The following is a 13,896-nucleotide window of genomic DNA, read 5'->3' on the forward strand; positions in this document are numbered from 1 at the left end:
GGTCAATGCTAAATTTCCTAGATCCAACAGAAGCTGCCAGATGAACTCAGAACTCTTACATCTTGTTGGGGAGGAGGACCTCAATAGGATTGTCTCATTATAACCCAGTCTTGAGATGATACTAGCCTGCAGGTGTTTTACACCTAAATATGTTTCATTTTCTGTGTATTATAGAGTAAGTCTGGGTGCATGCACAATACAGCAGTAGGGATAAATTTCAACAGTAGTTTTTATTTCAAAGAAGTAAAAATAGTGGCTCTTTTTATTTTTGATCCCAAATAATCATTCCAAGGTGAATAGAGCAGATTCCATAAAAAGCCTGAATTTGTCTGTTTTCCTCCCTTATTTCAGATCAGGTCAAAGTATAAAACACTGAAGAGATATAATGTATAGGTTGGCTAGAATTAGAAGCCTTCACATAGGGTATGAGAATTTCAATTTCAAAAACGTATTTTAAAGTGGTACTTCTTAAGGAATAGATTGATGTTTCAATGATAATAGCAAATTTATTTCTCTCTTCTTAATTAAACATTGTGTGGTGTTCAGTCCCTAAGATAAGAAAAACACAAAACTGATAGAAAATAGCAAATCTATATTCGATTTATGTAAGTCATGTTAGTTCCTCTGGAAAGGAAAAAGGAGATGGAATAATTTGGAGGAGATATTTCTGAAATTTTTTATTAAAACAGCATAGTGTGTATCTCTTCCTATATAAAATTATCAGAAGAAAACATATTCAATTTAAATGAAATAAGATAATGCTACTACAGATTTTCCTGGAGAGATTTAAACGCAATTGCCAAAGTTGAAACTAATTTTTTCTATGTTCTTACAGAACATCTGTAGATAGGAGAACAAATGGGCCTGTTCAGAGTTGACTGAACTTATGATTAAGATGAGGAAAAATTACAAATATACTGCATATTGGCACAGCTAATTTGGCTACGCTTAAAAATTAAATTGAGAAGTTGAAGACAGATCTTAAAGCTGAATATTTGCATATTAATATAAAACCTCAAAGACTGGCTTGTGAAAGAGATGCCACACAATTTTTCATGTCCAAAAAAATTCATAGTAATGAAAAGCATTATCGTGGATTGACCCTTTTAATTCAGAAATGAGAACAATTCTTTTCCAAGCGATTTCGAAGTTGCTGCTGCCCTCTGGGATTCTGGGGGCTTCACTATAAAAGGCTCCTGGAGGCATCTAAATATTTCCAACAGAGGTACTAGAGAGTGAGGAGCAGATGGATAGAGAAAACCAACAAATGACGTATTTTTAATAGATTTCTAGAGTTATAAAGGAGTCCCTGGATGGCACAAATTGTTAAGCACTTGACTATTAATGGAGAGGTTAGAGGTTCAATTCTACCCAGAGGTACCTCAGAAGAAAGGCCTGGTGATCTACTTCTGAAAAATCAGCCCTTGAAAATGCTAAGGACCACAGTTCTACTCTGACACACGTGAGGGTGCCATGAGTTGGAATCAACTCGATGGCGATGGGTTTTATCGTTATATAATGTACCCAACACTGGTGACTCGGCTTTGGAAGTCTGACTCCTCTCCAGAGTCCCTGCCCATATGCTATTTTCCCTGTGATCCCAGGTCATGGCAGTCAGAGCCTCTGTCTTCCTTCTTTACCACTCCCAGGGTGTCAACTTTCAGGACCACTGAATAAGGCCAGGGTTTGCACCAACCACACCAGGCAGTATGGGGGTGGGGTGGGAGCTGGGGCCTGGCACTAACCCTGAGAAGGCACAGGAGGGGTAAATTGGGCTGTCAGAAGAGGTTTGGCCACCAGGCATGGACAGCATTCGAAGGCACGTGATCTCTGCCTCAGTTCAGGCAAATGCTCACACCCAGGACCCAGGGGAAGTAATACCTATTCTCCCTGGAGGATGAAGCCCTGCAGGGGTGACCCTTGATCTCAGTCCTTGGAAGATGCCACCAGCAAGTGTCTGGGTGTCTGTCCATAGGCAGTTGTGCCTCATCCAATGACAGGGTATCCGATGAGTAAGGTCAGGGAGGACTATACCACGCTCCGGTTTTTGAAGACGCAGTGAGAACTAGACATTGCTGGGAAAGGAATTTCAAATGGAGAGCAAAGTAGAAGCAGAAGCACTGCTCTGTGATCTGAAGAACCTGGGTGCTGGAGATAAGGAAGAACTCAGGCTGGGAATCCACTTACCAGCAATTAGACACCGGCAGGGAGAAGGAAGACTTGGTACAGAGAGAACACAGGAGCACCGTGGTCTGCACTCATCAGATCACTGCAGAGGCCTCTTAGGGGTAATGAAGGAGTTTCCGAGGACCACATTCCAGATCAATCTCTTGACTCAAGTGCCCAAATACTTCCTGTCTAGTCCTGAATCACTCTGGAAAGTGGGACACCGATGCCCCATTCAGAGCAATGCATAAAGCTGCCAAGGAACCAGGAAAGACAGAGGCAGGTAATCTGTACACTCGTTGCTTTGTTGCTGTTGTTAACTGCCATAGGTTTAGCCCTCAACTCATGGTGACCCATACACAACAGGATCAAACTGTTGTGAGGCAAAGGGTTTTCATTGGCTGATTTTTTGGAAATAGATTGGAGGGCTTTTCTTCCTAGTTCGTCTTAGTCTGGAAGTTCTGCTGAATCCTGTTCAACATCACAGCAACATGCAAGCCTCCACTGAGAGACGGGTGATGGCCATGCATGAGGCGCACTGGGTGGGAATCAAACCCAGGTCTCATGCATGGAAGGCGAGAATTCTACCACTGGACTGCCATTGCCCCCATACACACGTTTCTACTCCATGTTGAAGCTTTTCACGTAAGTCTCATCCACAGAAGGGAAAGGAGGAGGACCCTGTCTGAGCATGTGTGTATCTCCCCAGAAAGCACAGTAGGTACTCTTTGCACGGTAGGTGCTTGGAAAATATGGTGGTGGATTTAATTTGGGGGTGGGACTATGCAGATTCCTTGCCTATGTCAGCCAACCTTGCATTTTTTCACTTAATACATCTCAGCAATAATTCCAAAGCAATATTTTGAGATTTTTCACATTCCTTTTCACAGCTGCACTGTTTTCCATCGTGTGGTTGTATCCCAATTTATTCAACTCATCTCCTAACGATGGGCATTTGGTGTTTCTAGTCTTTTGCTATTATAAATAGAGCTGCTGTGAATAGCCTCATGCATGTGTCTATTCATATTTTGGCTAATATATATATGAGGTAGATTCTCAGAAGTGAGTTTGCTGCAGGAAAAAAAAACAGGCTTATTTAAACAACATAGAATGAATACTCCTATCAAAGCTAGTTTATTTATTATTTTTTTATACACACAATTTCCTTTTGAGATCTAACTGAAAAGAGTCTGTTCATGCAAAAATCATCAATATATGAATAGATAGGAGTTGAATACCAGTTTCAAATCACAGCAAAATCTGGAATTATATTACCTGTGTTGAAACAGGGTCACCTTCATTAGGAAATGGTGCTGGCCCACTCCGAAAAAGTCCTGCATCACTTCAACACTGGGTATTGAACATTCTAAGGACATTGTGGATTTAGTTTGACTTGTTCTTTCTGGAAAAGAAGAACGTCCTGGTACAATGAGTTGAGCTTATGTTCTAATGACATTTCTCTCATCGCTATAACTAGCATTTAAATGAAATATGAGCTTTACTTATTTCTCATCTATTCTTGTGGACATTCAACTTGCTAACCTGCCTTTTCACACTATTTCTTTCTCAAAATGGAAAACATCTCATACCTTTAAAACTCTCAGATTCAGAGCAATGCAGGACACTGTGCAGACAACAAAGTTCCCAGATCATGTATTATTCAGATGACATTCAAAGGGACACTCGAGCAAAATAATTCCATCAGGCCAAAAATTAGTGGAGCAGACTCATCTTTGAGCAACATTCATATTTACTTGTCTCTCTGCGAACATTTTGTTCTTAATCTCATCTTCCTGAGCAATAGCTGGAAGCTCTTTCAAACCACATTAATTCTCATAACATTCCTGTAGAGGTTGGGTGGGTGAAAACTACAGTACTGAAATTTCCCAAACAGAGACAGACAAATCCACACTTCGTATACCACACAAGACAGATTTGATTTAAACTTCTTTGTCATGATTGAGACTCAGTGCCCACAGCTTGGGAAAGAAGAAACAATTCCCATGCTTTCCTTGTCTCTCCCCACAAGGCTGATATTTTAATGCCTAATAGTGTTCTAAAATTAGTGAGCTGAAATGGACTGGTACTGGCCATTTTGAATCAGATGATCATATGGTCTACTTATGCCAGGAATGACAAATTGAAGAGGAAAGGCATTGCATTCAATGTCAGAAACAACATTTCAAGATTTATCCTGAAGTACAACGCTATCAGTAACAGGATAATATCCATATGCCTACAAGGCAGACCAGTTAATACGACTATTATTCAAATTTATGCACCAACCATTAAGGCCAAAGATGAAGAAATTGAAGATTTTTAGCAACTTCTGCAGTCTGAAACTGATCAAACATGCTATCAAGATGCATTGATAATTATTGATGATTGGAATGCGAAAGTTGGAGACAAAGAAGGATCTATCGAAAATATGGCCTTCGTGATAGAAACGATGCTGGAGATCACATGATAAAATCTTGCAAGACCAACAGCTTCTTCATTGCAAATACCTTTTTTCATCAACATAAATGCTGACTATACACATGGCCCTTGCCAGATGGAATACACAGGAATCAAATCGTCTACATCGGTGGAAAGACACAATGGAAAAGCTCAATATCATCAGTCAGAACAAGGCCAGGGCCCGACTGTGGGACGGAGACCATCAATTGCTCATATGCAAGTTCAAGTTGAAACTGAAGAAAATTAGAGCAAGTCCACAAGAGCCAAAGTACAACCTTGAGCAAGCATATCCCACCTGAATTTAGAGACCATCTCGAGAATAGATTTGACGCGTTGAACACTAACTAATGACTGAAGGCCAGATGAGTTGTGGAATGACATCAAGGATATCATGCATGAAGAAAACAAGAGGTTATTAAAAAGACGAGAGAGAAAGAAAAGACCTAAATGGATGTCAGAAGGGACTATGAAACTTGCTCTTGATCGTCAAGTAGCTAAAGCTAAAGGAAGAAATGATGAAGTAAAAAAGCTGAATAGAAGGTTTCAAAGGGCGACTGGAGAAGACAAAGTAAAGTATTATAATGGAATGTGCAAAGACCTGGAGGTAGAAAACCAAAAGGAAAGACCACACTTGGCATTTCTCAAGCTGAAAGAACCGAAGAAAAAATTCAAGCCTCGAGTTGCAATGCTGCAGGATTCTATGCAGAAAATATTAAACAATTCGGGAAGCATCAAAAGAAGATGGAAGGAATACACAGAGTCACTGTACCAAAAAAAAAAAAAGGTCTCCCACATGGAAGGCGAGAATTCTACCACTGCACCACCACTACCCTCATCACTGCCTGTGAGTCCTGCCAAATTACACAGACTCTCTGAGCATCACTGCTTCACGTATAAATCAGGACTAACAGTGCCCATCTCGAAGGATAGAATGCTATAACCCAGAATTTAATACTATGGCATATGAAAAAGTTTCCGCTCCAGCCATGGCTCTCATGGCTCTTGGTAAGCACACAGTGTGTGAGAGCTTTTCGTAGTGTGTTAATGTTCGCAATTTCCAAACTTGAGAATTTAAGTAGTTTAAAGAATGTGGTTATGGCCTCTGCTGTGCCTTTGCAAATTGTGTGGCCACGTGCTTACAGTCCCCAGGATTTATCTCCTTATAGGTAGAATGGAAACCCTGGTGGCATAGTGGTTAAGTACTACAGCTGCTAACCAAAAGTTCAGCAGTTCAAATCCACCAGGCACTCCTTGGAAACTCTATGGGGCAGTTCTACTCTGTCCTATATGGTCGCTGTGAGTCAGGATCGACTCGACGGCACTGGGTTTGGTTTTGGTTTTGGTTATAGGTAGAATGGCACCACTGGACTGGAAGGCTGGTGATGCCCCCCTACATCATCTGCTCTGCCCCCTGCATAATGGGTCTAGCCACTTCTTACCCTTGGTGTCAACAGAGCCAGTCAGCACCTGATCAAGCCTTTTAACTCTCCTTTCCTATAAAAATATAACTGTTTACAAGTCAGTATACATTAATAATGAACCCTAATAATTCCCATTTGAAAAACAGGTAAAAAGACGGAAAAACTCAGAAAGAACTAAGTACAAACATGTAGCTGCAAGTTAAGAAGCTTTTTGGTTACTCTTGTACTGAGTGTGTTTGCCCCATTCAGACTTCCTTACCTGAGAAGCCTTTTGCTTTCTTTCCCATTTTAGAAAATAAAAATCCTGGGCTGCAGGCTGTGGCCTCTCCAAAGTTTCCAGAAGGCTAAGGAGCCCTGGTGGTGCAGTGGTTAAGCACTCAGCTGCTAACCTAAATGTTGGCAGTTGAAACCCACCAGCCACTCCAAGGGAGAAAGATGTGGCAGTCAGGTTCCATAGAGATCACAGCCTTGGGAACCCTATGGGGAAGTTCTACTCTGTCCTATAGGTTTGCTATGAGTCAGAATCAACTCAATGGCAATGGGTTTCGATTTTGGTTTTTAAGGGTGTCTACGATTCTCCTGGAAATGTTGGTGGCGTAGTGGTTAAGAGCTACGGCTGCTAACCAAAAGGTCAGCAGTTCAAATCCACCAGGTGTTCTTTGGAAACTCTGTGAGGCAGTTCTACTCTGCCCTGTAGGGTTGCTATGAGTCAGAATCAACTCTACAGCAATGGTTTTTTTTAAACGGTGCTCCTGGAAACCCTGGTGGTGTAGTGGCTAAATGCTACAGCTGCTAATCAAGAGGTCAGCAGTTCAAATCCACCAGGTGCTCCTTGGAAACTCTATGGGGCAGTTCTACTCTGTCCTAAAGGGTCGCTATGAGTTGAAATCAACTCGACGGCTGTGAGTTTGTTTTGGTGAGTCATGATGCTCCTATCTCTTCTCACTGAGAAACTTTACCATCAAAAGTCTGGTCCTCACAAGTGACCTTTCTGAGGTGAGGCATTCATTTTCCTCTTTTTATTTCATTTTGAAGTAGTGTCCAAGGAATGAGTCCTGGTGGCACAACATTTAAGTGCTTGACTGCTAACTGAGAGGCTGGCAGTTCAAACCTATCCAATAGCTCCACGGGAGAAAAGACCCAGAGATCTGCACCTAACAACTACAATGAAGCATCCAAGGTACTTACCTACAAGGTGCCTTCTTTTTCTCCGTTTACAACGTTCTTTCTCTCTTTCTAATTCTCCGAGGCAAGACCATACTTGGCTTTCTATATTTTAAAACCTTAGTCCCTGTTAAGGGACAAGTAGTACCCTCACACCAAAATGAACTTCATTAAGGCAGAATTCTGTAAAAGGTTGGGGGGGGCAGGGTGCTACCTGCATCACTTGTCACACTTTGGATATAAGAACCAAGGCTTTAAGAATCACGTAGATTCCAATGAATCCACGTGTTCAGCCTGCAGGGATGGCTGGATTTGCTGAAAATGCTAAATGGATTTGTTGTGTATGATGCTTTGCTCTGGATGAGAATGCTATACAATGTCCTATGTACATACACACTACAAACTAAAGCAGACGCTTGCCCACTGACTGCATGTTAGAATCACCTGGGGTGTTTCCAAAAACGCAGACACCTGGGCCCTTACTCCCAGAGGTTCTGTTTCAGTTGGTCTGGGGCGGAGGCCAGCCAGAGGCTCCCATGGTAACTCTAAGTACAGCCAGGAGTATGAACAACTGTGGTAAAGTCAGCCTCTGCCTTAGTTATCTAGTGCTGCTATAACAGAAATACCATGAGTGGATGGCTTTAACAAACAGAAGTTTATTCTCTCACAGTTTATGAAGCTAGAAGTCCAAATTCAGGGCGTCATCTACAGGGGAAGGCTTTCTCTCTAGGTTCTAGGGGAAAGTCCTTGTCATTATTCTTCTCCTGGTCTAGGAGCTTCTCAGCACAGGGACCCCAGGTCCAAAGGACTCGTTCTGCTCCCAGCACTGCTTTCCTTGTGGTTCGAAGTCCCCCTGTCTTTCTGCTCACTTCCCTCTTTTATATCTCTAAAGAGATTGACTCAATCTAATCCTGTAGATTGAGTCCTGCCTCATTAATATAACTGTCTTTAATCCAGCCTCATTAACATCATAGAAGTAAGATTTACAACCTATAGGAAAATCACACCAGATGACAAAATGGTGGACAATCACCCAGTACTGGGAATCGTGGCCTAATCAAGTTGACACACATTTTTGAGGGACACAATTCAATTCATAACAGCCTCTGTCTCCTTCTCAACTAGAAACTGTGCTTGGGCTTATTTACTAGGGGGATAAGACTAGGCAGAAGTCCCTGAATGGTTCAAACCGTTAATGCGCTCGGCTATACTAACCGAAAGGCTGGCAGTTTGATTCCACTCAGAGGCACCTCAGAAGAAAGGCCTGGTGGTCTATTTCCAAAGCTGAGCCACTGAAAACCCTGTGAAGCACAGTTCTACTCTGATACACGTGGGGTTGTCATGAGTCGGAATCCACTCAACAGCAACTGGTTTAAGATTAGGCAAATGCTAGTCTGACTACTGAAAGTTCTTGTCTCTCCTTATCAGCACTTGGAATGGCTGCCCGACATACCTCTGCACTCTAAACTGTGCGCCTCCTGTGTTGTTGGCCGTGGTGGCTGAGGGTCTCTATGCACACACCCTGTGACAAGGGGAAACAGTGCAGAGCTTCTTTGGAGGGAGGCGGTGTCTTCCTGCTGGAGTCTGAACTGAAAAGGGATCACATGTTAGTCTGCACCATTACTTTTTATGGGTGACACAATTAAAAACCTTCCCTCAGTACAAGCTTGGAACATTAATGTTTAATCCCTTCATCCCCAGAACGTGGTGCTTTCTTGCACTCTACATCAGAAAGATTGTTGTGGGGGAGTGGGGGTGTTGCCAGAGGTGGATTCTTGTGTGTGTATAATAAAGCCCATCTTTTTCCAATTAAGAGAAGGTTTCCTTAGCAACTGTGCACCTATATTACTCATTCCTCCCGCTTTGAAGTTCAATATTTGTCTTCAGCGTTTCCTACATCCATTAAGACAAAATCCAGTCTTCTTTGAATTAAGTAGTCACTGCTTAATTCAGTAGTGCACCATCATGTCCACCCAAATCAGTGGGGAATCCTGAAATTTGAGAACCCAGCTCTTCAAGTTACTGTTGTGGGCTAGGAGTCCCTATTTTGTTTGCTGTTTCTGGCTGCTGCTTTTGGAGTTTCGCCTGAGAGTTTCCACGGAACCTTGGCTTTTCCAATGGACGTTGGCCTGTCTGGCTGGCTGACTGGGTGTGTAGGGCTGTCTCTGGCAGAAAAGCCTGCTCCTGCCCAGTCCCCTGGAATCCAAGTTGAATCCCAATCTCTTAGCCTGCATTCTAGACCAGCCAGCCTGCCCTTCCAGGGATGGAACTGGGAAGTGAGATTTCAGCCAGTGAGAGGACCACGAAGTCAACCGTCCCTCTTTTGGTCCCTCCCTCAACACTCCAAGGGGCCCTCAGCACACCTAGTGCTCCTTGTCCTCTGAGGAGAGTTTCTGTTTTCAGATTTTCATTCTCATCACCACCAATATCCTCAATGTGATCTCTCAGCTAGCCGGTTTTAAGGCAAAGCATCTGTCACGGATTGAGTGGTGTCCCCCCAAAAATGTGTGTGTCGATTTTGCTGGGCCATGATTCCCAGTATTGTGTGGTTGTCCTCCATTTTGTGATTGTAATTTTATGTTAAAGAGGATTAGGGTGGGATGTAACACCCTTATTACTAAGGTCACATCCCTGATCCAATGTAAAGCGAGTTTCCCCGGGATGTGGCCTGCACCACCTTTTATCTCTGAAGAGATAAAGGAAACAGAAGCAAGCAGAGAGTTGGGGACCTCATACCACCAAGAAAGCAGCACTGGGCACTTGGACCCGGGATCCCTTCACGGAGAAGCTTCTAGTCTGGGGAAAGATTGATGAGAAGGCTGACAGAGAGAGAAAGCCTTCCCCAGAAGGTGACGCCCTGAACTTGGACTTTTAGCCTACTTTACTGTGAAGAAATAAACTTCTCTTTGTTAAAGCCATCCACTTGGGGTATTTCTGTTATAGCAGCACTAGATGACCGAGACAGCATCTGATAGTCTAATTCAGGCAGAGTTAATCACTATTAATGACCATGCTTCTACCCTTTCTACTTGGAGCTATGGTAGAGGGTCAGCAAAAACAAGGGAAACCTCCAATGAAATGGACTGACACAATAGCCACAACAGTGGACTCTGGGCAACTGGTGTGTTCTGTTATACACAAGGTCCCTATGAATTAGAGCGTACTCAATGGCAACTAACAACAACCACAACCTGGAGCTGTATTTAAACAGGGGACAGTACCTGTTGCTCACTGGTAAACCTCCTCATTCCAGAGGGGTGAGGAATGTCCCCGCAGGTGAGGCACATCAGAATTCTTGGGGGACTTACTTTAATTAAAAAACCAAAACTAAAAACCAAACCCATTGCCCAGTAGAGTCAATTCCAATTCATAGCTACCACATAGGACAGAGTAGAACTGCCCCATAGAGTTCCAAGGAGCGCCTGGTGGACTCGAACTGCCGACCTTTTGGTTAGCAGGTGTAGCATTTAACCACTAGACCACCAAGGTTTTCCAATTTAATTAAAGGGTTGTAGAAAAAACAAATTTGTGTTTCAATGAATAACCAGTTATTTGATTCTAGCCTTTCATTGTCTTTGAGCTCATTTACAATTCTGTGAATTGTAGGTGTTGTTGTGGTTGTGTGCCATCTAGTTAATTCTGACTAATCTCCATTGCTATCCAGTTGATTCTGACTCATAGAAGCCCTATATAGCGGCCCTATAGGGCAGGGTAGAGCTGCCCCATAGAGTTTCCTAGGCTGTAAATTGACTGGGGTGACCCTGCTGGCATAGTGGTTAAGAGCTATGAGTTGGAATCAACTCGACGGCAATGCGTTTAATCTTTACTGGAGCAGATCACCAAGTCTTTTCTCCTGCAGAGCCTTTGGGTAGGCTTTAACCTCTGACCTTTTGGTTGGCAGCAGAGCGCTTAACCATTGCACCACCAGGGCTCCTTAAATTGTGGGTAACTGATAGCAACGCAAAATTCTTATGGAGATTTAAACTCTGTCTCTGGTAGAGCACGAGTTGACTTTTCTGCCCTTGCAGAAAAACCAATTTTACTTCTGTTTGCACACTTATTTCAAGTTGCGTGAATATAAAAAAAGTGTGCATATTTCTTTACTCCATATAATATGTGCTTTTCTGACTTTTCCTTTGAACTGGTTTTAACATCTGCAGCGATTAAGAGCTCAGCTGCCAACCAAAAGGTTGACAGTTCGAATCCACCAGGTGCTCCTTGGAAACCCTGTGGGGCAGTTCTGCTCTGTCCTATAGGCTCACTATCAGTTGGAATTGACTCAATGGCAACAGATAGTTTCCTCTTCAGTTAAAAAAAAATCCATAAATGTTCATTGTTAGATCTGTATGAGAGTCATGATTTTACCTTTTCCTGAAAACTATCTTGTAACCTAGGGCACTCACCCTAGTGGTAAGTGACTATCACTCTTATTGATGGTAGCATATAATAACCTTAAGGTGTGTTGGTTGGACAAAAAATGAGGACTATTTAACAAAATATAATGGTTTACTAAAGTGGAAGTTTACTCATTAGAGCTGGCAGGTATCCATCCCTAATTCTTTTTTAATAACAATTTCTGATGCTTTCTTTGAGCCATACCCATCCCCCACTCCAAGTCCATTGAAGTTTCTGTGGAACTGATTCTCCTCTGGCTCCATAGGTAGACATGGGATGCAGACCTAAGCCAAACCCAGCACAGAGAGTACCACCACCACCACCAGTTGCCGTGGAATCGATTCTGATTCACGATGACCTCACGTGTGTCAAGAGTAGAATTGTGCTCCATAGGGGTTTCAATGGCTAATTTTTCAGAAGTAGATTGCCAGGCCTTTCTTTCAAGGCACCTCTGGGTGAATTTGAACTGCTGAGTGCTTAACTGTTTGTGCCACCCAGGGACTACCCAAAATTTAGTGAGGTAGGTGCTGCTGTATAACAAATGTGATGGGTGTTTGAGCCATTTGAGTGTTTCCAGCTGACCCATAGCTCTAGTGTTAGCCACAGGCTACACTAGCTAGTCATGGGATAAAAACTTCATAAATGATTAAAAACTATTTTTAAACCAACCCCTGGTGGTCCTATGCTTATTTTTTTTAATAACTTTTATTAAGCTTCAAGTGAACGTTTACAAATCCAATCAGTCTGTCACATATAAGTTTACATACATCTCACTCCCTACTCCCACTTGCTCTCCCCCTCTTGAGTCAGCCCTTTCAGTCTCTCCTTTCTTGACAATTTGGCCTGCTTCCCTCTCTCTCTATCCTCCCATCCCCCCTCCAGACAAGAGTTGCCAACACAATCTCAAGTGTCCACCTGATATAATTAGCTCACTCTTCATCAGCGTCTCTCTCCCACCCGCTGACCAGTCCCTTTCATTTCTGATGAGTTGTCTTCGGGGATGGTTTCTGTCCTGTGTCAACAGAAGGTCTGGGGAGCATGGCCGCCGGGATTCCTCCAGTCTTAGTCAGACCATTAAGTTTGGTCTTTTTATGAGAATTTGGGGTCTGTATCCCACTGATCTCCTGCTCCCTCAGGGGTCCTCTGCTGAGCTCCCTGTCAGGGCAGTCATCGATTGTGGCCGGGCACCAACTAGTTCTTCTGGTCTCAGGATGATGTAGGTCTCTGGTTCATGTGGCCCTTTCTGTCTCTTGGGCTCTTAGTTGTCGTGTGGCCTTGGTGTTCTTCCTTTTCCTTTGATCCAGGTGGGTTGAGACCAATTGCTGCATCTTAGATGGCCGCTTGTTAGCATTTAAGACCCCAGACGCCACATTTCAAAGTGGGATGCTGAATGATTTCATAATAGAATTATTTTGCCAATTGACTTAGAAGTCCCCGCAAACCATGTTCCCCAGACCCCCGCGCTTGCTCCGCTGACCTTTGAAGCATTCATTTTATCCCGGAAACTTCTTTGCTTTTGGTCCAGTCCAATTGAGCTGACCTTCCATGTATTGAGTGTTGTCTTTCCCTTCACCTAAAGCATTTCTTATCTACTGATTAATCAATAAAAAACCCTCTCCCACCCTCCCTCCCTCCCCACCTCATAACCACAAAAGTATGTGTTCTTCTCAGGTTTACTATTTCTCAAGATCTTATACTAGTGGTCTTATACAGTATTTGTCCTTTTGCCTCTGACTAATGTCGCTCAGCATAATGCCTTCCAGGTTCCTCCATGTTATGAAATGTTTCAGAGATTCATCACTGTTCTTTATCGATGCGTAGTATTCCATTGTGTGAATATACCACAATTTATTGACCCATTCATCCGTTGATGGACACCTTGGTTGCTTCCAGCTCTTTGCTATTGTAAACAGAGCTCCAATAAACATGGGTGTGCATATATCTGTTTGTGTGAAGGCTCTTGTGTCTCTAGGGTATATTCCGAGGAGTGGGATTTCTGGGTTGTATGGTAGTTCTATTTCTAACTGTTTAAGATAGCGCCAGATAGATTTCCAAAGTGGTTGTACCATTTTACATTCCCACCAGCAGTGTGTGAGAGTTCCAATCTCTCCGCAGCCTCTCCAACATTTATTATTTTGTGTTTTTTGGATTAATGCCAGCCTTGCTGGTGTGAGATGGAATCTCATTGTGGTTTTAATTTGCATTTCTCTAATGGCTAATGATCGAGAGCATTTTCTCATGTATCTGTTGGCTGCCTGAATATCTTCTTTAGTGAAATGTGTGTTCATAT

Source organism: Loxodonta africana, chromosome X (genome assembly GCF_030014295.1).
Source record: "Loxodonta africana isolate mLoxAfr1 chromosome X, mLoxAfr1.hap2, whole genome shotgun sequence".
NCBI lineage: Eukaryota > Metazoa > Chordata > Mammalia > Proboscidea > Elephantidae > Loxodonta > Loxodonta africana.